This window comes from Acinonyx jubatus, chromosome D2, assembly GCF_027475565.1.
Source record: "Acinonyx jubatus isolate Ajub_Pintada_27869175 chromosome D2, VMU_Ajub_asm_v1.0, whole genome shotgun sequence".
NCBI lineage: Eukaryota > Metazoa > Chordata > Mammalia > Carnivora > Felidae > Acinonyx > Acinonyx jubatus.
Window position 1 is genome coordinate 42,269,091 of NC_069393.1, and position 22,723 is coordinate 42,291,813.

Sequence of the window (22,723 nt, forward strand, 5' to 3'; positions counted from 1 at the left end):
TGACTCAAATAGGAGTCCAGAGCCAGCTGTCTGTGGGAATGTTTTCTGAGAGCACTAAGAAGAGAATAGATCCTAAATAGTCTCAACACATACACAAAAGTAACTTTGAGGTGATGGAAATGTTCTTGGGAGGACCTTGGAGAAAAGCATAGGGGACCTAATTTCCTTATCTTTAGGGATACAAATACTACAGTCTCAAACATAAACATGTTATTAACAAATGAGTGATGACTTCAGCTTCGTTTTTTTTTTCATAATATTCTTTCTTTCTTTCTTTCTTTCTTTCTTTCTTTCTTTCTTTCTCTCTCTTTCTTTTAATGTTTATTTATTTTTGAGAAAGAGACAGAGCACCAGTAGGGAGGAGGTGGAGCAGAGAGAGAGAGAGGGAGACACAAAATCTGAAGGAGGCTCCAGATTCTGAGCTGTCAGCACAGAGTCTGACCTGAGGCTCAGACTCATGAATGGTGAGATCATGACCTGAAGTGAAGTCGGACACTTAACCAACTGAGCTATCTAGGCGTCCCCATAATATTACTTCTTAAACTAAAAAAACTTTTAAAAGTAATATTCTTTTAGTAAAGAACTATTTATTTAAAGTTTGGCGAGGCCTTTAATTTCACATTAGCGTATTTTTTTTTCCTATTAAATTCAAGTAAGAGAGAAATTCTTTGTCTTTGTAGCTACATTTGTGCAAATAAATGTCTGGAGTGATAGGAACCTACTGTTAAAAGTGGTTTTAGAGGATACAAGTGTGGTCAGCTCTCACAAGAGGTGTGTAAATGGACAGAAGATAATTTTGCTTTTTATTTTCTAGTTTTCTAAACTGTTTGAATGTTCTGATATTCATACCGCATGAATTATTTGTCACTAGAGGTTATCTGAGCAGAGAGCTCATAGCTAACTTTTTCTTCTTTGTACAATTTAACATATTTGCATATACCAAAAGGACATATTTGGAATTGGCTGTTCTGAAAAAGAAATATATGTAAATATAGAATATAATTTAAAAATGAGGTAATAAAACTGAAATTAAATAATACTAGTATTTAAAGGTTTAAAAGTAAAAAGTAGACACAATGACATAGATCTTATATGGCTAGAGAGAATGAGTACAAAACTAATATTTTAAAAAAATTTAATTTTTTTTTTTTTTTGAGAGAGACAGAATGCATACAGGGGACGGGCAGAGAGAGGGAGAGAGAGAATTCCAGGCAGACTCCTCAGTGTCAGCACGGAACCGATGCAGGACTCCATCTCACGAACTGTGAGATCATGACCTGTGAGCCCAAATCAAGAGTTGGACACTCAAGTCACTGAGCCACCTGGACACCCCCTAACATTGCTTTTTAAATGTTTACATGTTTTAGAGAGAGTGAGAGAGAGAGAGAGAGAGAGTGCACACACACGTATGAGCGGGGGAGGGGTAAAGAGAGATGGGGAAGGAGGTTCGGAAGAGGGCTCTGTGCTGACAGCAGAGAGCCCGATGTGGGGCTTGAACTCACAAACTATGACATCATGACCTGAGCTGAAGTCGGATGCTTAACCAGTTGAGCCACCCAGGTGCCCCCTGGAGAACTAACATTTTTGAGCATTCAATATATTTTATATATATATATAAAATATATATATTTTATATATTGGAATATATCGGAATATTAAATCTCTTTTAAGTTACTGCTATACAAATGAATAAAATGGCCTAAGGTCAGAAATATATAATGTAAAAATAATACGTAAAGGCAGATGTATAATTAAAATCTATTAAAATTATAAAATAGGATAAGAGCAAGTAAGACAAACATGACAGAAACTCTAAGGATTATGAGACTTCAAATATTAAAAAGTTAAGAAATGCTAAAACAAATAAAAGGAAAATATTCACACAAAGAATACAGTACATATTTACACAAAGAGAAAATTAAATGTACTTAAACAGAAAATGTCTTAAAAATAAAAATTTACTAATAAATTTCAAGAAAAGACTAGGTCCATACAGAACATGCTAATGAAAAATTTGAAGAAAAGTACTAAAATAATGAAATGGCATAAAAGGAAATAATTAGATAAAATTTTAAAAGGAAAATATAAAAGAAAAACAGTCCAAGATAACATTTTGTATTGATCATTAAAGTTAAGTGAAAGGGAACAGGCTCCCCAAATGCCCAGGGTGTGCATGTTTGGATGATACACATGCTGGCTGTTTGCTTTTCACACTGATAATAAATGAGGATGAATTCAATCGGGACACTTTTTTCTGTGTCACAGTTATTCCAAACTACAAACAAACAAACAAACAAACAAGCAAACAAACAGAAAATGCATATAAAGGAGAAAACTTTTAGAATAAAAACTGAAACAACAAAAATCAATGCCTGCTTCTATGCTAATCCTGGAAGTCCTGATTCAGGCTATAATCAATACTCTCACCAGAGGAGAAAAAAAGGAAACATGCCTAAGAAAAAGAAAATAATTCTTTAAAAATCGATAGCATTGTGAAGTATTGTGAGATGCAAAAATATTAAATCACAAAGGAAATGAGATAATGACAATAACATGAAAAACAAGCTAATTTTCCAAAAATCAAATAATGGTAAACAACAAGTGCTTAAAAATAAATAGGCGACAGGTGGTTGAAGGCAAAACATTAAATGAGGCAGCTGGGCAACGTCCAAATTCTAACAGCTTCCTGGTAGGAAAATAACAAGACAAAGAATGTGTTAGTTTAATTTCCCTTTATTTCTGGGGACGTTAACAGAAGCCATGGGTGTAGACTCTTGGGATTGGGGGGCTAGAAAGAGCTTAGTTTCTCAAAGGAAGAAAGGGTTGAGGAGGAACAGTGAAGACCACAGCATGGGCCCAAGCTGCATGAGAATTAGATTTGCAAGGTTGGGACTTCAAATCGCTGGGGTTCCAAACATTAGCAGCCACAGAAGGATTTGAGGGGGAACAGACGTATCTGCTGTTAGGTTTATTAAATTGCTTATTTTGTGGTTTGAAATGGAACCCACTTTTCTTCACCTTAAATACTCACGCCCTGATCATTGATGATTTGGATAATGGGTTTGTTTGGAGACTGTTGTTGAGCACTCAGCACTCATTCCATCTTTACTTCAGCCCTAAGGAAGTAGGATCATTAACTTTCCCCTTTTCACAGATAACGGAACTGAGTCATATGGGGTTATGTGTCCAGGATTATAGAATTGGAGCATGGCAGAACCATGCCGAGAACCTATGCAGTTTGTGCCAAACTCTCTACTCTCCTGTGTCAAAGCAGTCTATAGTTGGGGAGGTTCAAAGCCAGAAGCTTTCCATGGGAAAGCACTCACATCAATCTTACAGTTAAGAATGTAAAGATTTCTCTCTCTTTCCTCAGAATTCAAATGAATAAGAGCCCTATTTCTATTTTATTTTATTTTATTATTATTATTTTTATTATTTTTTTAATATGAAATTTATTGTCAAATTGGTTTCCATACACCACCCAGGGTTCCTCCCAACAGGTGCCCTCCTCAATACCTAAGATGAGATGAGAAGATATTGAATGTGCCCTTGAGAATCTTTATACTAAGACTTGGGTTAAATATTTAGAAGACTCAGTGTTTGTGTTTTCTTTTTCTCTTGGGTTTCTCTTTTATCCTAGGGAAGGAAATGTTCCACCTCTCTAGGATACCATGGCATGGCTTGATGCAGCAGGGATCAACTCTCAACAGCTGGAAGGTCCTTGCTTCTTTGAAAGTGTGACAAAACAGAAGACTACTTGGCATCTTCCAAAGCCTTTAAAGAGAGTTTATCCAATTAGCCAGGATCATAAAAGCCCCAGTGATTTGGTGGCTCATTTCATTTCAGATCAGCAACCCCCTGTGGTTGGAAGTCATTTGCCCAAAGCTTATCCAACTCATTGGCTGAGGAGATGGATGTCTTCCTCTGTAGGGAAGTGACTTTGCTTTCCACCCTGATGGCTGGTTCCTCGACCTGCTCGCTGGGTGTTAAGTGACTGCTGTCCCTGCAGATTCCTAGGCCCTGCTCACTTGTTCCATGCTGATGTTTAATGAGGTGTGTTAAGGCAAAGTAAGGAAAACAAATTGCATAGGAAAATACAGCAAAAGATGTAGCATAGGGAGATCTTTCTAAGTTCTAGCTCATTGTAGTGCCTTTTTACTTTTTATTTATTTTTTATTTTTTAGATTGACATATAATATTAGTTTCAGATGTACAACATACTGACTCATCAATTCTATACATTATTCAGTGCTTGCCCCAATAAGTGTAGCTGCCATCTGTCACCATACAACGTTATTACAATATTATTAATAATATTCCCAAAGCTGTACTTTCCCAAAGCCTGTGACTTACTTATTTTATAATTGGAATTTTGTACTCCTTAATCCCCTTTATTTGCTTCATCCATCCCCCATCCACCTTCCTTCTGACAACCATCAGTTTGTTCTCTGTATTTAAGAGTTTTTTTGTTTGTTCATTTGCTTTGTTTTTATGCCAAATCAAAAAAAAAAAAAACAAAAAAACATATGCATCCCTGTTTATTGTGACATTATCAATGTACAAGATATGGAAGAAACAACCCAAGTGTACTCCTTGATAGGTGAATGGATAAAGAACACACACGCAATCACACACACACACACACACACAGTAATATTACTCAGCCATCAAAAAGGGAAATGAGATCTTGCTATTTGCAACAACATGGATGGACCTGGAGGGTGTTATACTAAGTCAAATAAGTCAGACGGGAAAAGACAAATACCATATGATTTCATCATAGTACCTTTTAATCACAGCTTAGTACCCCATACTTGCCACTGCCCGTAAGTCAAAACTTGGGTTCCTTATCTTGTCCTCCAATGATCTGTTGCCATCCTTTCCACTTGTACCACTTGATGATCACACTTTGCTCTACAAGTGTTTCACCGGCCGGTGAGTATCTCTATGGCTTCCCCAACCTTCCCCCACCTCTCTGCCTTCACCCTATTTCCCTGACGTGATCTCCTGTGCATTTTCTTCATCTAGCTTTTGCTTGAATTATATAGGTAGTAGCTCATCTCCAGATCAGGATCTCATACTCGGCTGAAGAGCAGCTTGTTTGAGATGAGAGACATGTCCCGGGCCCATGTGTACCTGTTTCAGAGCCACTAAGACCCCAGAAATGCAATTTGTAGTTCTCTTTACCAAGGGTAGTGGCGGAGAAATAAGCACTGCTAAATTGTTGACTTGGAAACTAGTGTCACAGCCCCTTCTACTCTGTGGTCCCCTAAGATGGAGAGTAGGACCTATTAGCCAGGAGGATCCTGCTGTGACTTCTAGGTGTGGCCTCCCTTGTTGCAGCCTAAGTGGCACATTAAAGCCAAACATCTGCACAGAAAACTAGTTTCTATGCCAGAGTGAATTCCCCTTCAATGGGATGTGCAACTAAGCTTCCAGAGAGGATGTTGAACCACATTGAGTGTCCTGTCTTCTTTTCCTTTTCCATTCATGACTTTTTCATTCTAAGAGGAATTGCTGACCTTCTATTTGGCAGACCAACGGAACATATCCAACTTAATAGACCTTTTCACCTGGCTTCCTCTGGCAGTGACCACTCCAACCTCCATCCTACCAGTGGCAGGGCCACGAACCCAAGTTCCAGAACCCAACTGAGTGACAGGAGCCAAGCTGTGATTAATGTGGTCAGGTCCAACGTACAGTCAAGGCACTGGGAGTTTTAAAATAACAAATCATGAGAAACTTTATACATAGTTGGGGCTCCTGCATATCCCTAATCAGTTGGCAATATTTGGAGGTCTTCCCCCCAAAATGTGCTCAGTATACTGATTTGCTGTTGTCACACTCATACATTTCTTTATGCTGTTACTACCCATCTGGGTATCCATAAAGAATATGTGGTATTAATTTGCATGTTTTCCAACTTCATGTGAATTGTATTATACTGAAAACATTCTTTTACAATTTGCCTTGTTGTTTTCTTCAACACTCTGTTTTTAAGACTTCTTATTTATTCATGTTGATGTTCCTGGCTCTGTCATTTACTTCCAGTACTACATGGTATTTTGTTATGTGAATATGTTACAATTTACTTATCTATTATGCTGTGAACATTTTTACATACAGCTCCTAATGACACCATTTTAAGATGAACTATAGAATATATATGCTGGTTGGGTTGCTAGGTGGTAGGGTATCTAACTTTTCACCTTTATTAAACGTTTCCTGATAGTTTCTAAAGTGGTGGCACCTGTTCGCATTCCCGTCCACAGTGTAATTCATGTCTCCACATCTCTGCACCTTCATCATTACTTGGAATTGTAATACTTTACAATTTTTGCTGATTTGCTGGTGTGTATGTGGTATGTGGCTGAAATTGTAATTTCTTTAATTACCAGTGAGATTGGGCATCTTTTGTATGTTTCTTGGCCATTTCAATGTTCTTTTCTACAAATTGCTAAGAATAGTAGCTTTTTGTCCCTCTCTGTGCCCTCAAGTTCCCTCTCCATCTGCATTTGCACAGAAGCCTAAAGCCTATCAATACCCAGGGCAGCAGAATCTTTGTCCTGGCAGTTGAAGCTTCTCTTACACTCATTAGCAAAGGAATTGGAGGGTGAGAAAGACGAGGGAACTGAGGTCCTTGGGGTGCTGAGGACTGACTAGTGCTGCCATTTATATTAGAATAGAGAAGGGACAAGGACCTATGAAAGATGAAATGATTAACCATGAAATGACTTTAGTTTCAATAAACAGAGTTCTTTTCCACCACAATCTAAATAACGTTGGTTGAATCAGATGATTTCATAAAATATGTAATAGAGAACTGAGGAATATTTGGGGTGAAGAAGAGGGAGAAGTGAAATGCTTTAATTAGCATGCAAAGATACTTCTTTTTCTTGTTGTTGTGTCCCTGCAACGTACCTGTATCTGCAGTGTAATTGCACAGGCCACCAGAAAGAATGCAAAATTCTCTTGTTTATTTTTCTCACTCCATTTACTTCTATGTTGCCTTTGGGTTGATATTTAGGAGAGAAGTCAGAAGTGTTTAGTCAGAAAGTCTATGTCAGTGGACACAAGAAAAAATGGGGAAGCAGGGTGTCTAAAGGAAGGAAGTAAAGAGAGCCATCTCTTGAGTTCAGGGAGGGATGTTGGGAGCCTGACGTGGATGCTGCTGTGGAGTAGCTGTGGGTTCTGGGATTTCTGTGCAGAGTCCCCTAGTGTCATCAGAGGAAACACTGTGAAATAGTACTTGGACCCCTCTTTGTGTTCTTTTGAGAGAAGCAAAGGAGACTATTGATTCACTTGTGTAACTACTTTGATTATTCATGACTTCAGAAAAAGATCTTATAAGATTCTGATGATTGTTAGGATGATATAACTATCCTAAAATTATACCACCCAGGGCCCCTTGCAAATCCTACATTCTTATCTTTGAAATGTGCAGACTAAATTGAGTCTTCTTGTCAGAGTGTGATTGTAGGTCCACTAATGTTGAATTTGTATACTCTTAAATTTGAGACACAGTGCCATATCATGGAATAAACACTGGAATTTTATTTAAGAAAATCCAGTCTTTCTTAGCTATCAGCATAGGAGGTAAATTTCACGTCATTGACGATGTCTTTGCCTATATAATATGATACTAACTTCCTATTCTCTGTCACCCTGATTGGGTTGTTATGAAGATCAACAACTGAAAATGTTTATGCAAACCTAAAAACTATACAGCAATATCACAGTGTCGGGCTAGTAATTCTTTACTAATTTACATAATTAATCACTTGTGGGTTTTGCTGCCTTGATGGGGAAATGTTTATACTGGTAGCCCACAGTTACTCTATCCTCACTGCACAAAAAAAATTAGACCGCAGAAAAAATTGAAAAAAGAAAACCACCTATCGATACTACTATTTTATGCCCCAGATTGGGAAATTTATTACAGGAGAGTATTCTGTGCACATTTGTGAGGAGACTTGGTAAAGGCTTTGCCTTCCCATTTAGACACTTACTGTACTCAGAAAACTGCAGTAAATTACTAAGGGTGACAAAGAGACCAGTGTGAAGCATGGACTCCAACGGCTGGCCCTGCTGTGGGCTGTGGGCATCTTCTCCTGGCTGCAAATGCCTTCCAGAGGATGAAGGGCACACAGGCTGGGGAAGATAAACCGTTCTATCAGGGAAGGATATGACAAGTGTGCGGTTGCTTTATTTAAAAAGAAAACCTGCCTTGTTGGAGGCGTCTCACATTCCTGGGACACAGACGAGATAAGCTTACAGACTCTATTGCCATTAATACTCCCAGAATGAGAAATGAAATGTTTCGTTTGCGTGATAATTTGGGCCAGCAGCTGTGTTTGCACATAGATAAATAGAAAGCCTGGAGAGGGACACAGGAAGTGGGGAAAGAGAAATTCAAGTGTAGTAAAAGAAAGACAAAAAAAAAATAGTTGGGGCTTCCTAACATGTGAGGACAAAAGCAGCTGGTAATCCCCATAAACTACCAAACAGTGATGAATTGTAATGTCCAAATGTGCTTATGAGAGCTGAATTACCTTTAGACTCCTAGTTACTAACCATTTTGTGTTTCACAACCCACTGAGAAATTGATAAAAACTGTGGAAATTTCTTTTCTTAAAAAATTCAGATATATTCATACAGGCAAAACATCCATAGGGTTGATGACTCCCAAGATCCATCCATGTGCCTCTCCCAGGACTCCACCCTGCCTTCTTCCTCATCCGTATGATGTGACATGTATGATATAACAATAAGGAAACATTGATTTGATTGATGACGTAGCTCTAGAGCACATGGGTACAGGAAACTGAGGGCGATTTTCAGGGAGACCTTGCCCGGGGACAGTTGTCTTTATTGAGTCTTGGTTCCCGATTCTTGTTCACAATTCAGGGCGGATATATTTCAGAGGGCACAGGAGCCTCTAGTGCTCTGTGCTGTCCAAATATCAGGCATCACTATACGTCCTGGGACCCAAATATAGAACTGCCGTGACAGCCCTCCAGAGAGTGGGGACACCATTCATAGAAGTTTTAGTGTGAGTGGTGGCTCCTGGGGTAGTTTAGGATGGTGGCCTGCACAAATAGCGCCTCCAAGAGGACTTTCTCACCATTACAGGCAGACAGCAGGACTACAAAGAGAAATAAGCGCAGAGGTCTTTTGTCTAGTCCTCAGGTGTAGGCAGGAGCAGGTCAGCGCGTCCTTACACGGAGAAGTCCAAACGAGAGGGTGGCCTTCTTCACAAAACAAGAACCACAAACAACTTTAGAGTGCTCACAAGAAGGGAAAATACCTTTGGACTGGAGCCAGTGGATTGGCCAGAGTGAAAACACACATGGCTTAGGGGCTTCTATTTCCAAAGCTGTGGGTTCCTGGATGAGAAAAAGCATAGAGGGGGCACCTGGGTGACTCAGTCAGTTGAGTGTCTGACTTCAGCTTGGTCATTATCTTGTGCTTTGTGAGTTTGAGCCCCATGTCAGGCTCTGTGCTGACAGCTCGGAGCCTGGAGCCTGCTTCAGATTCTGTGTCTCCGCCTCTCCTCCTCCCTCTCTCTGTCTCTCTCTCTCTCTCTCAAAAATTAAAATAATAAAAACATTAAAATTTTTAAAGAAATAATAGGGAACACTTGGCACAATGCAAGCTGTGGAATATTCAATGTTCGCTCCTTTCCCTTCCTAATGACCTAGTCAGAGGGCAGTCAGGATGCACATGGGCCTGGTGCCAGGACACCTGATTGAGAGAAAGACCCCAATTCCTGATGTCAGTGTCCATAAAAACCTTCCAGAAAACCATTGTTCTGGGGTTCTTTTCTTTCTGACAAGGGTTTGCTTCCATCGATGGATGTGCTCATGGTGAAACGAGCTATAAATCATAAAGTGAACGACATTGACTTCTCATTTTTTTTAACAATTGAATCACTTACTCTGGAGTGAAAATACCCTTCTCCAGAGAGTACACTGGAAATTTCTGGAACTCCTAAGATTCCATCAACGGCTTTTTGCTGTCACTGTGGTAACTGCATTGACACCTGTTAGAACAGCCAGGTATGGCTTCTACTATCCGCAAACTCTTGGGGATAAAAGAAGAATAATGGGAATTTATTGACCACCTGCTATGTATAGTTTGCACTGCTTAATCTTCTTTACCATAGTTATTAGAAGGTCATTAGTCTAAAGGGTAATTCTCCATCATTTCTTCTTAAATTAAATGTTTTAAGTCTTACTGGCCTCTCTAAGTTTAGGAGCGTTTATTAGAATTCAAACCTACATGTCAGCTTAATCGTGGAGAACAATTTGGAATAGGAAGTGAGTTTCAAAAAGAAGTGGGCAGTTGGGGTGTTTGTGGCAGTGACATAGTTGTGTAAAATGTCAGATTTATGTCATGGGTCTGAGGTACCAGACCCTCAAGGTACCTATTGCTGTTTGCTGTTCCACGAAATGGATTTTATGTCCATTTGCCATTGCTACCCAGAGAATAATAATAGGGAGCCAGAAGTTCCCTTAGCAACAGCCAGGTCACCAAATGCAAACCTTCCTCTGAGAGTGTCCAAAAGCTCTGGATCCCGGGATGCAGTTTCACGTACACAGTACTATACTTTCTGTGGAGATCCCAGTGGCTTTCCATTCCCTCAGGCATTGAGAGGATATTACTGAATCCTGCCACCTTACGATCTGGAGACAAATAAGTAAGTACCCTGTCCTTTAGTAACTCATTGTTCATGAGCATGGACATAAATAATTACTGAACAAAGCAACAAAAATGCAGTGAGAACACAATCGAAGTGCACTGTGTGACTATCCTGGGGAATTAAGGAGGGCTTCCAGGGGAAGTCATGTGTGAGCTGTTGTAATGATAGAGGGAAAAATGAGGTAAGGGATCTCAGCTGGCAGGAACATTGTGAGAAAAGTCTGGAAGCATGAAGGCTGACATGGTGCTCAGTGCAGTTGGAAGTTAGGATTTGTGTGTAGGGAGAGCAGGAGGTAATGCCTGAATAGTATGTCTGTGTGTGTGTGTGTGTGTGTGTGTGTGTGTGTGTGTCTGGGGGGGTGGACTATCAGAAAGCCTTCTGTGTTTCATTCTCCAGTTTTGGTTACTTTGTCAGTACTCCTTGGGTCAAAACATGCATCTTACCATGAAGACAAGGTAGACGAGTGTGGGAAATGAAGTACATATCCCCAGAAAGCCTGGTGTAGCTAAAGAGACTGCTGGAGAGGGGGGTCTTGCCTTATTTGAGAGAAGGTAGCTCAGGATTGCAGTTTTCAGAACAGTAGCATTAAGTGGATCAAGGTACATTTTGAGGTAGACAACAGAAGCAACTTCTAAATAGAAGGAATATATCATCTGGGCTATTATAAGGCAAGGAGAGAGTTTTTCAATGAAGACTTAAAAGGGAAAATGGAATTTTACCTTTCTGGATCATATTATGTTCAGCTTCTTCAATTTTGATTAACATGATCACATTTATCCAAAATTGGTAAGGTATGAATATTGACTCCACTGGGTTATTGTAGGGAATAAGTAAATTACATATGAGAAAGTGCCCAGTACAGGACCTGGTGCATAATATGGAATCAGAAAAATATGCTTCCTTTTCTCCCCTTCTCTCCTTCCTTTCTTCCTTTTTGATTCTTCTTTCCTTGATTATTTTGATGGCTAAGAGAGATATCCATCTAGATAGGAGTTTTCACAAGCAAGCTGTTGAATTTTTATCTACCAAAACTCATGCATTGAAATAACAGTGACAGGCTCTTTCAAAATTTTTTCAGCTCATTTTCACCCTTGTGATTGTTGACGGTAAGCTCTTGGAACTGCAATATGTTTCCTGACCACATTTCCCCTCCTTGTCACACATGGAGGCCCTTATTTGTTGTGAGAACCTATTTCTAAGTCTATTACTGGGAGGCCTGATGTCAATGTAGAAAAACAGGCACAGGCTCTTTCCTGTGGAAATAAAAGGAGGCATGTGGTAGGGAAGTCTCCAGAGGCCTGGGAACTCAATATGTAGTCGCAGAGTCTTGACCCGAGCTCTTATTTTCCTTGGGGCCTCTATATGGGCCCATGGTATAGGACTGGGTGATTCTCCAAGGCCTTACAGATGGGCAACAGATAAAACCAAATGCTATACAGAAGACTAAAACTGCTGACCAGAGAGCTTCTACTTTCAAAGGGGTACTTAGTTAAACTCAGGGATGCAAGACTCAGAAAATATGGGTGTTTCAAGAGAATGAACTTTAACCATTTGGCATTCTCTCAAGAAAGCCACTGCCAGAGTTGTTTCTAAAACATAGGTCTGATTATGTCATGCTCATGTGCACAAACCTTCTTGAACTGCTCATTGACTTTAATATAAAGTTTTAAATCTTTTTTTTATGTTAGTGAAACTCATGCATTCAGAGTTAATTCCAAGCACCCTAGACAGGGGAGTTAAGTATCAGTGTCAATTTCCCCTTAACCTTCTCTGGGTCTTTAAGATCTCCATGTAAAGCTGAAGCTGGAAATGGAAGGGTTGGTGACTATAAGAGAGAGTTCTGAAGAGGAGTGTTATTCACCTGCCATAATGAGTGAAGTCCGTATGGTTGGCTCATTAGAGTGGCCTGTGAGGAGTTCCAGATACTCTGTGGCAGTTAGCGTGAGGGTCTGAGTGTCCCAGGGAACCTGGAATCAGGCGTGTGCATTCCCTCCCTCCGGCTCTGCTCTGAGAACAAGGCTGGCCATCCATCTTGTACTCTTGTCTCTGTTTCCTCACTGTTGGTCAGCTGACCCCAAAGACACATTTTTACCTTATCCTTGTCATACTCTGCTAAGGCGCATAGTAATGACCTCTGAGCACAGAAGTCAAAACAGTCCTTTGGGTTCGGATTTTTCAAAGATGCTACTTAGAAGAAAAGACAAATTTTCTAGATAGAATGCTGGCTCATGGGTGCATTACAAACATATTTTTCAGGCCAGAACACATTTCAAAATGGATATCATGGAAGAATGGAGAAAATGCAGCCATTGTTTAAGAGCCAGAAAGGGGCAGTGAGCCAAATCAGCCGTTGGTGGAAGACAAAACAATATTGTCTTGTCGGTCCACGAACCACCTGGTAAGAAGCAGTGTTCTTGACCAGTGGTGTCCAAAATGGATTATACATCATATTTCATCAAAAAGAAACAAAACTGAAGCTTTAATAATATTTGATATATGGACTGACACTGATGTCTTTACTAGGTCCACATGTCAGATGATCCTACCTCAAGTTTAGCTAATGAACTATTCGGCTTCCAAAATAGGAAAGAGTTAACAGTCGAGCTTTACCCTTTGTTCACCTTTGGTATACGGTGATATTTTGCAGTTTCTGTGCGCCTAATTAAGTGGATTTGCCACTTACCTAGTTTTAACCAAACTAGCTTTCCATAAAGGACAAAGGGCTTTAAAAATTCCTGCAAAGAAACTGCAGGTTGAGTAAAGATGAAGGTACTACCGTGCATGCAAGCAAAAGACAACGGTGATAAGATGACAGTGTGGACATTGCCGCTTGAAGAATGGGCTCTTGGTTACCAACATTAAAAGGCAAAGCAGTGATGATATAATAAGATCTGAGAAGAATCAGCCAAAGCAAAAACATCAAAAATTATCTGGGAGGTTATTTTAAATATATTTACTTATTATTTTTAAGTTTGTTTATTTATTTTGAGAGAGAGAGGCAGAGACAGAGGGAAAGAGAGGATCCCAAGCAGGTTCTGCACCATCAGTGTCTACAGGGTTTGAACTCACAAACCGTGAAATCATGACCTGAACCAAAACCTGGAATCAGATGCTTAACTGACCAAGCCACCCAGGCACCCCTTAAATATCTTTAAAAATAATATGATGTGGAGAAATTTTACCCTAAGCCTATATTTTGGCTACATATTAGCTAATGACAGCACAAAGCCTACATGATAAACAAAATATTTAAAAATATGGTTTCTTTCAGGGTACCTGGGTGGCTCAGTCAGTTAAGTGTCTGACTCTTGATTTTGGCTTAGGTCATCATCTCACAGTTTGTGGGATCAACCCCTGTGGGATCGAACCCTGTGTCAGACTCTTTGCTGACATTGAGGAAGCTGCTTGGGGTTTTCTCTCTCCCTCTCTCTCTGTGCCCCACCCCTGTACGTGTGCACTCTCTCTCTCTCAAAATAAATAAACATTAAAAAAATAAAAATATGTTTTATTTCATCTTAACCTTTTAAAATTTACATTTTTGTGTATGTTTTATAATAGTCATAACATACTAGTATAGAAATGCATGATATACATAGATGTGAAAATACACACATACACATGTTGGGAAAATGCTCAAATAATTTTACTGATGGAGAGCATTATGAACACATTACTCTAGGAAATTATGATAATCAGAAGACAAAACATCCCAATGTCAATGAGTTGTGGATTCTTGTTAGTTAGTCCACCACTCTGTCATTGTATCATGAAGTGAGACGAGAGAGATTACATAAATTGCTTCCTTCATAAAGTATTACAAAAATGAGACTTCATAGTTGAGAAAATTCCTGTTCTTCAAGTGGAAAGTGTGGACTCATTATGATGTTTTGGTACATTGGATTATGTTTGCCACAGGACTTTATTCACCACTCACTGATGACAAATCTGCTCTCCTTCCATACTAAGAGAAATGGGTATATTTTATAGTGTGTAGGAACTTCCATCAAGGTGGACCAGCTGGACTTTTCCATATGTGCTCTGGAGGAGAGAGGCCTCAGTGAAGTTGTGATGTCTTCAGGGCATGTTATCTTCTCTAGAGACTCTTCTGGTTGGGAGAAGAGGGAAAAATTAGCTTCATTGTAGATGAGTAGAAGTGTTGTGTCTCACAACCACCCAGATTAAACTGCATCAAACAGTGAGCTCAAAGCTTTTAGTTTTAATCAAGAGTGAGCTATGGAGCTCAGAATTATAGAGTGCTTTGTGGCAACATTAGTTTGATGTGCTGATTTAGCCATAGAGGCCAGTAAAATGTGAAATATTGTCAAGAGGGGGATTCCCAACAACTTCTGTCATTAAATCTAAATTCAGCAAATCGTTGATTGAATACCTATTATGTGTCTTCATGTTGGGATGATACCTGTCTGTTTACTATAATTTACAATAGATCCAGAGAGTTGGAAACCTCCAGAAAAAAAAAAAAAACTAGTATAATCAATGGAAACAACCAAATGAAGATGGGATATATAAGTAATTATAATTCCTTAGAAAGGTGAAGGTGGAAAGAGGAGCAGGGACTAATTTATAAGATAATAAGGTACAATGATTCTTTGCTAGAATGATGTTTTCTTCCTTCCTTCGTTCCTTTGCTCCTTCGCTCCTTCATTCCTTCCTTTTTTCCTTTGTTCCCTCCCTCCCTCCTTCCCTTTCTTTCTTTTTTCCTTCCTTCCTCTTTCTTTCTTTCTTTCTTTCTTTCTATAAAGAACAAAGTAGGGATGGGGGGGTGGAGGGGGTGGGAGGAGAAATGTAAACCAGTTGAACCAATTATTTTTACAAGAATACAGTGATAGTTTCCCAGACAAGTAGCACAAAGTCATACGTGGAAAGGGTAGGGTATCAACAAGATTCCAGATCTATGTCCCCAGAAGAGTTGATAAAGTCCCCAAATGTGTTTTTTCCTCCTCTTGATGGCTTCTTCTTCCTGAACCATTCCCCTCACCCTCATTCCAGTAGTCTCCTTTTCTCACATGGGATTTTGGCCAGGAAAACAGAAAGCACTGTGAGATTCCAGGCAGGGAAATACTTCATATAGAAAATTACTATACCATTAGATAGACTGGGGGAGTGATAGGGAAAGTTTCTAGTGGCTTCTAGGAAATCAATACACGATAGAATAATCAGAAACCACCACAAATTACTTCACCTGCATGTAGCACCAATGTGGGTGTTTTGCTAAAATGTATTCCAAAGCCCTGGCACATCTCTACCATCAGCTGAAACCCAGGTGTCTCCTGCATTCGCCACAAAAACGATATGACTTCAGCTTCTCTTCTACCTTCTGTCTCTCACATGACTGCCTCTCACAGACAGAATCTAAACCAGAGCCTGGCTGGTTAGGAAATGCAGCCCCCAGCCTTGCGGTCCTTGTGATGTAGGAGAGAGCAGAGAAGAAGGCAAACGGTGCTGTTTCTAACAGGTGATCTAGCACAGTTATGGTTTCTAATTGAGGTAATTAGTATCTTCCTGCTGTACTGTAGTCCTGAAGGTGTTTCAGTACAAGGCCACTTACTATACAGCATTATTTGCTATGGGCCTTCAATAGATACTGTACCACTAATAAATTGATGTGATCTGATATCACATTAAAAAAATTTTTTTTAATATTTATTTATTATTGAGAGACAGACACAGAGCATGAGCAGGGGAGGGGCCGAGAGATGGAGAGACACAGAATCTGAAACAGGCTCCAGGCTCTGAACTGTCAGCACAGAGCCCGACGTGGGGCTCGAACTCATGAACTGCGAGATCATGACCTGAGCCGAAGTCGGACGCTTAACCGACTGAGCCACCCAGGGGCCCCTGATATCACATTTTTAATTGGGTTAAAGTTCAAGAAGAAAAGACCCCCGTCTCTCACTCCAGGTGGGGCTTCCACATACTCTGTGCTGATGTCACACGGCTATCCTAGAGAGATTTTTATTGCTCTTCTCCAGCATCCTACTCTCTTGCTCTCCCTCTCTCTCCTTTTGCTCTCTGTTACCAAGGGCTAGTCTGTTGTCCTTCTGAGATGGCCAGCAATACTCTCTTCCACCAGGAATACACCTCTGTTATTGGGCCACAAGGTAAGCTTTGTTATTGGGCCACAAGGTAGAGTGAAAGCCCAGGAATTATTAGCGTCTGATTCAATCTTTCAGTTTATCCCTGGGACACTGGAATCTCTTCCTTTAATACTGAGGACACTATGAAAGAAAATGCCCCAAATTATTGATCGTGGACAAAACTGTTATTTCTAAGACTTGCTCCCCGGGGAGGGAAGTTAGGGGGTGAGAGTAGTTTCTTGTTTACTTTAGTGTCTCCAGTTCAGAGAAAGGTGGTTAGTTTCATCCCCTTTGTCCAAGAGTCCCAGGATGAGGACAGGTCTTCAGCTGCTCTTTTATAGCTTTCTCACAAGGAGGGTAAATACAATTTATATGAACCAGTCCAGCACCTGAACAGAGCATGACATGGCATGTTCAGGCATACTTGAATTTCAGCAGTGGCCATGCAGATTTGCTCCCTTTCTGTGACATCCACTGTATCTCAACAAGGACACCTGAATTAATGCTTGGAATGGGGAAATTAGAAAATAAAAACCTGGACATTTATTGAAGCTTCAAGGTCAGAGACATGCTTTAAGACTTCTCGGTCAAGCCTGAAATTCTAACTGAAGGTATAGAGCAGTGGTGATCAGTTGTGTCTGCTTTCTCCCCATCCCCTGGTTGTTGTGAAGGCTGGAGAGACCCTGGGAGCCAGGTAGAGTCCTCTCCTTGTGGCAACACCATGGGCTTCTCCTTATTAGCCATTGCTGATTTGATCATCAGCACCAGAGACTCATGTGCAAGAATAAGGAGGTGCCCTGGATTGTCACATTTTGCCTCTGTACGTCTCTTCATAGAGCTCTGAAGTGTAATATTGATCTAGGAGGCACTGGTCACAACTGGCATTTTCATCCTCTAAATTAAAAGAATAAGAGAATTTTGGTGAATTGAACAAAGTCTAGAAGCTTTATCTTGCATTGACATTTTGATTTTTTTTTTAAGGAAATACATTTCCTAACTATATCCTGCAGATAGATAACTCTGTTATTCTACTCATTTGTTGGAATTGTAGAAAACATAATCAAACTTGCCAGCATGCTCAAGTCTCAGATTTTGCAGCTTATCATAATTCACGCAGGCTGTGCCACAAGGTCTGCTGGAATGACAAGAAGGGGGAGCACAGAGAGAGGAGAGCAAGCCAGAAATAGGCAAAATTAAACCCCAGGTATTCATCTGTTTATTAAAATTAAATTTCAGGGACCATGGCCAGTAGACTAAATTAAAATGTTCACGTTGGTGACCAGAAAGCCATAACATAATGTCCTAAGACACTGGCCTAGAGGCTGCATTATAATGTCCAAGGAGAATGGTCATGAGACCTCATTTTCATGTTCAAAGCAGCAGTCAGAGGCCAATTTCCAGATTATAATGTCATGGCAGGGTAGGGAGAGTGGATCATGAGACTACATTATAAATTCCAAAGTTATGATCTTAATAACATTATAATCTACAGGGTATGTTTAAAGGAGTCAAATGATAATTTCAGAGGATAGAAGCCAAAAGGCCATATTGTGGTGATCAAGAAGATACAAAGAAACTGTACATTATAATGTGTTAGGCTGTGACTAACAAAATTCATTCTTTCTATGGCCTACTTCTTGGCCAGCTGGTGACAGTGCAGTGCTCAAGGACTGAAAAGTATTGCCCTCTACATTTTCTGGTTTGTGGATGAAAGTGGAGAAGCAATCGGGGGTGAGCATCAGGGGTGAAGTTACTTGCTATTTCAATGGAGGACCTGTGTAACACACTGACAAGAGTCTTACAGATCTGGGCTGAATGGAACAGGCAAAGGCTGACAAAAATTATAATGACAGATCTTGCGTTTGTGAGTTCAAGCACTGCATCGGGCTCTGTGCTGATGGTGTGGAGCCCGCTTGGAATTCTGTCTCTCCTTCTCTCTGCTCTTTCCCTACTTGTTTCTCTCTCTCTCTCTCAAACTAAATAAATAAACTTAATTTTTTAAAATTATAATGACAAATCTCAGAATCCGTGTGTGTTAATCTTCTCGGGTTGCCTTAACAAGATATCGCAGGCTGGGAGGCTTAACCAGCAGACACTTTCTTTCTCACAGTTCTGGAGGCTAGAAGTCCAAGATAAGGTGTTAGAGGTTTGGGTAATGGTGAGACCTCTATTTCTGATTTGCTATATCCTCACATGGTCTTTTCTCTGTGCTCTTATGGAGAAAGAGAGAGAGAGAGAGAGATTTGGTGTCCCTTCTTCATATAAGGACACCAGTCCTATCAGATTAGGGTCCCACCCTTATGACCTCATTAGCTATAATTACCTCCTAAAGACCCTATCTCCAAATATAGTCACTTTGGAGCCTAGGGCTTCAACATATGGATTTGGGGGAATATAATTCAATCCATAACATTGTGTATCATTGGCTCACCTGCATATCGGTCAGTTTTTGGTTGGCCAAGTTGGAAACTGATCTTACTCTAATTCTCTTGCACTGCAGGGGAACCAATTCTCTAGTAAGAAGACATTCTAAGAAGGATCTGAATAAAGGGACAGCATGCTTCTGCTCTAATAACATTTTATTCAAACCTCTTACAGCACTTTTTATAAGCCTTAATAAGCTAGGCAGTTGTGATGTGTAATTATATGCATAATTGTTTTCATACATATGGTCTTCTGGTTGTTTTCTGTTACTTTCCAGATGTATTATTCTTTCTTCTCTACTCTATTTTCTGCTTTGGGAAGTTGTCAGGTGTAATTCTCTTGTTCCTGTATGGTTTGGAAGTCATAGCTGGAAAAAAGAAGGTGGGAAAATTAATACTTGCAGCTACCTCGCAGCAAGGTTTACTAAGGCTGCCTGTATTCTTCAACAGAAGGGTTCTACTCTTCTCAAAGAAGCTTTTTCTACATGGATCTTTCCACCTTGCATCTAAGAACTACTTTCTCCTCTCATCCTTTTGTTACCACAGAGTCCCTGCTACTAAACCTGGGTCACTGCACTGTCTCTTGTGGTTTCTTTAAACCCAGTGGATGCATTTGTAAATAGTCTGTTTTTCTAAGGTTATTTGTTAATAAATCTGCAAAGTATCCTGAAATATGCTATTTGTTTCATACAGAGGCACTGACTGATACAAAATGCATCACTAGGCCAAATTTCCATTCTTGTTTATTCTCCTTGAGTCAATTTACAGGCACATAACTTCCCAGAAAAATCAGCTGTATTGACTGGGATGACGTAGTCACAAGTTGGAAATGCTTGGCCACAAAGCATTGTAAGAGCTCAGCAGTGTGTAGGGATATGGCGAGGAAGCTGGGATGACTGAGGGGAATGGTCTCAGCTGGAGTGTGGTGGGAGAAATCCAAGTCATAGTGTCCAGAAGCACATGGTGAACTTGAGCATGACCCAGGCTGGGACTGAGACCCAAGCAAGTGAGAACTGCTTCCGACGGCCATCTGCTTTCAGGACAACAGACTGGAAGTGAGCCTCTACCACTCATACATACTAAGCTAAAAATGTTTTCATGATGCTAAACATATGTATTTCCCCTGTAGGATTCAAGAAAGTTTTCTTTATTTTGAATTATGAAATAATGCTTCTTATAAGCCCCTCCTTTTTCCCTCCGAATGGCCCTTGTGTCCAAAAGTTGCCCACCCTGACTCTAAGCAGTTATGTTAATTAAGAACAATTACTGCATGGTGGCCTAAAGCTTGGACTTTAGAGCCAAACAGAGTTACACTCAAACACAGTCTCCATCATGTAGTAGTTATATGACTTAACCTTAGTTAAGTTACTTGGCCTCTCTGAACCTGAATTTTCTCATCTATAACTGGGGATACTCTTAGTATTTACCTTGGAGTATTGCTGTGAGAAATGAATACTGGTAGAATGAATTGGTAGAATTCTACCAAATGAATTTGGTAGCATACTTAGCTCAGTTCCTTGCATAGAGTAAGCATGGAATAGATGCTAGCCACACTCTTCCATGCACCTCAGCTGCTCGGCATCAGACAGGAGGCATTGCATGGTCCTAGGTAGTCAACCTACCTCAGGAGCCTTCTTAGCTTATATTAGACAGCATAGAAGATGGGGTCCAACATACACGGGAAGGAGATGAAAAGAGCTATGCAGAGTACTAGGGCCTAAATGGGGCTGAGAGCATCATGGCTAGCCTTGATAGCTGGAATGGTAGAGCACAGAGTTGACAGCCCAGAAATGTGGGTCAATTTTCCTGGCCCTGATGTCCTTGATTAGTCAGTAGTGGTGGAGTGAGTGAGAAGGCATGGTTTCAGAGCCTTTAGGAGAAGACACACAAATTTTGATGAAATAGAGCAGATGTAGATATGTGATTAGGTATTTCCAATTTGATAGTAGATGTTCAAATGTATTGGGAATAGTCTTCTTAGTTCCAACTGATAATATTAATAATAATAATAGCTGAAATGTGTTGAGCATATATCATGTGCCAGTCATCGTGCTATTTTGTTTTTTACAACTAAATTACGAGAAAAGTATGGCTATTACTCCAGTTTAGAGATGAAGAGATAGGCACAATAGGCACAGAGGGGATAAATAAATTGAAAAAGTTCTGCTAACCAGCAAACATCAGGGTCAGCATGAAATCTGAGTCAGCTCTTAATGATTACAAGGCTTCAACATTTAGACTTAGAGCGTGACTTAGTGAGCAGCATAAACATCTGGACTCACTCCTCATCTATTTCTTCTTTCTCAAGGCAAATATTTCAAAAAGACCAATGGAGCTGGCTTATCACTTTTAGCCATGTCACCTTAGGCAAGTGACTTCATCTCTCTGAGCCTCAGCGTCCTCATCTATAAACTGGGAAAATAATATCCACCTCACTGAGGCAGGTGTTAAATGATACAAGATATGAAAAGTCTTGGCACAGAATAGATTCTAAGTTAGGACTATTCCTAGTCTTCTCTTCTTCTGTTATATTCCCCTCCAAAAGGCCATCCATCATCGTGGATTCCTCCAGTAACAGGGGCCTCAACTCTTCCCTGGAAGTTCTTCTGGTCCATTACAGAACATCCCTGATGATTAGACTTGGCTTTTTATAATAAAATGCTTGCCCGAGGTCAGTTCTCTGAGTTGACATAGACTAAGTTCAATCCCTTTTTCACATTGCTGGACTTTTCACATTATAAAGATAATGCTCATGACCTCCTATTTTTTTTCTTTCCAAAGTAAACACCTGTAGTTACTCCCGCCATCTCTCAATCGTGAAGCCTGTGGATTCTTTCACTTCTCAGTCCTTTGATAGTGACATCCGTCAATTTCTCTTTTCAATTTTTCTTATTTCCCAAGAAGCAAATGTTCGATATAAAAAAAGGAAAAACATATGGACTTAATAAAATGAAAATAATGACTTCTAAGGCAGTGTTTGCTCTTGCACAGTCTACCCTGGGGATCTTCATTCCTCTGCTACCATGAGTAATCTGGCACATGCCTCTGGTACCATCTTGATACAGCTCTCTTGGCCTGAAATTAGGTGACAAAAATATAAATCTTCTTAAGTTGCTCATTAGAGATAATTGAGAAATGGATGAAGAAAGCAGTGCTGAACCCTGTAGAAGATGCAGATACCTCATTAATCTGCCTCATTTGGTACTACCATTATCTCAAATTACAAATTCGTTGTACTTTCATCATATTTGTACAAAGGGAGATTGCTTGCCCAGAGACTTCAAGGAATTAGATGGAAGCTGTAATTTGGCCAAGAACAACATCCACTCTCCAGATCTTGGGTGGTAGGAATCATAGCCTGTTCTGTAATGTCAGTTCCTCCAGCTCTCATTTCTCATTACAATCTTCTGTCTAGAACTTCTTTTTGGTACCCCAGGAATTGTCTTGTTCAAGTGTGAACTAAAATCATTACTTCTTTACTTGTCCCAGTGCTTAAAATTCCA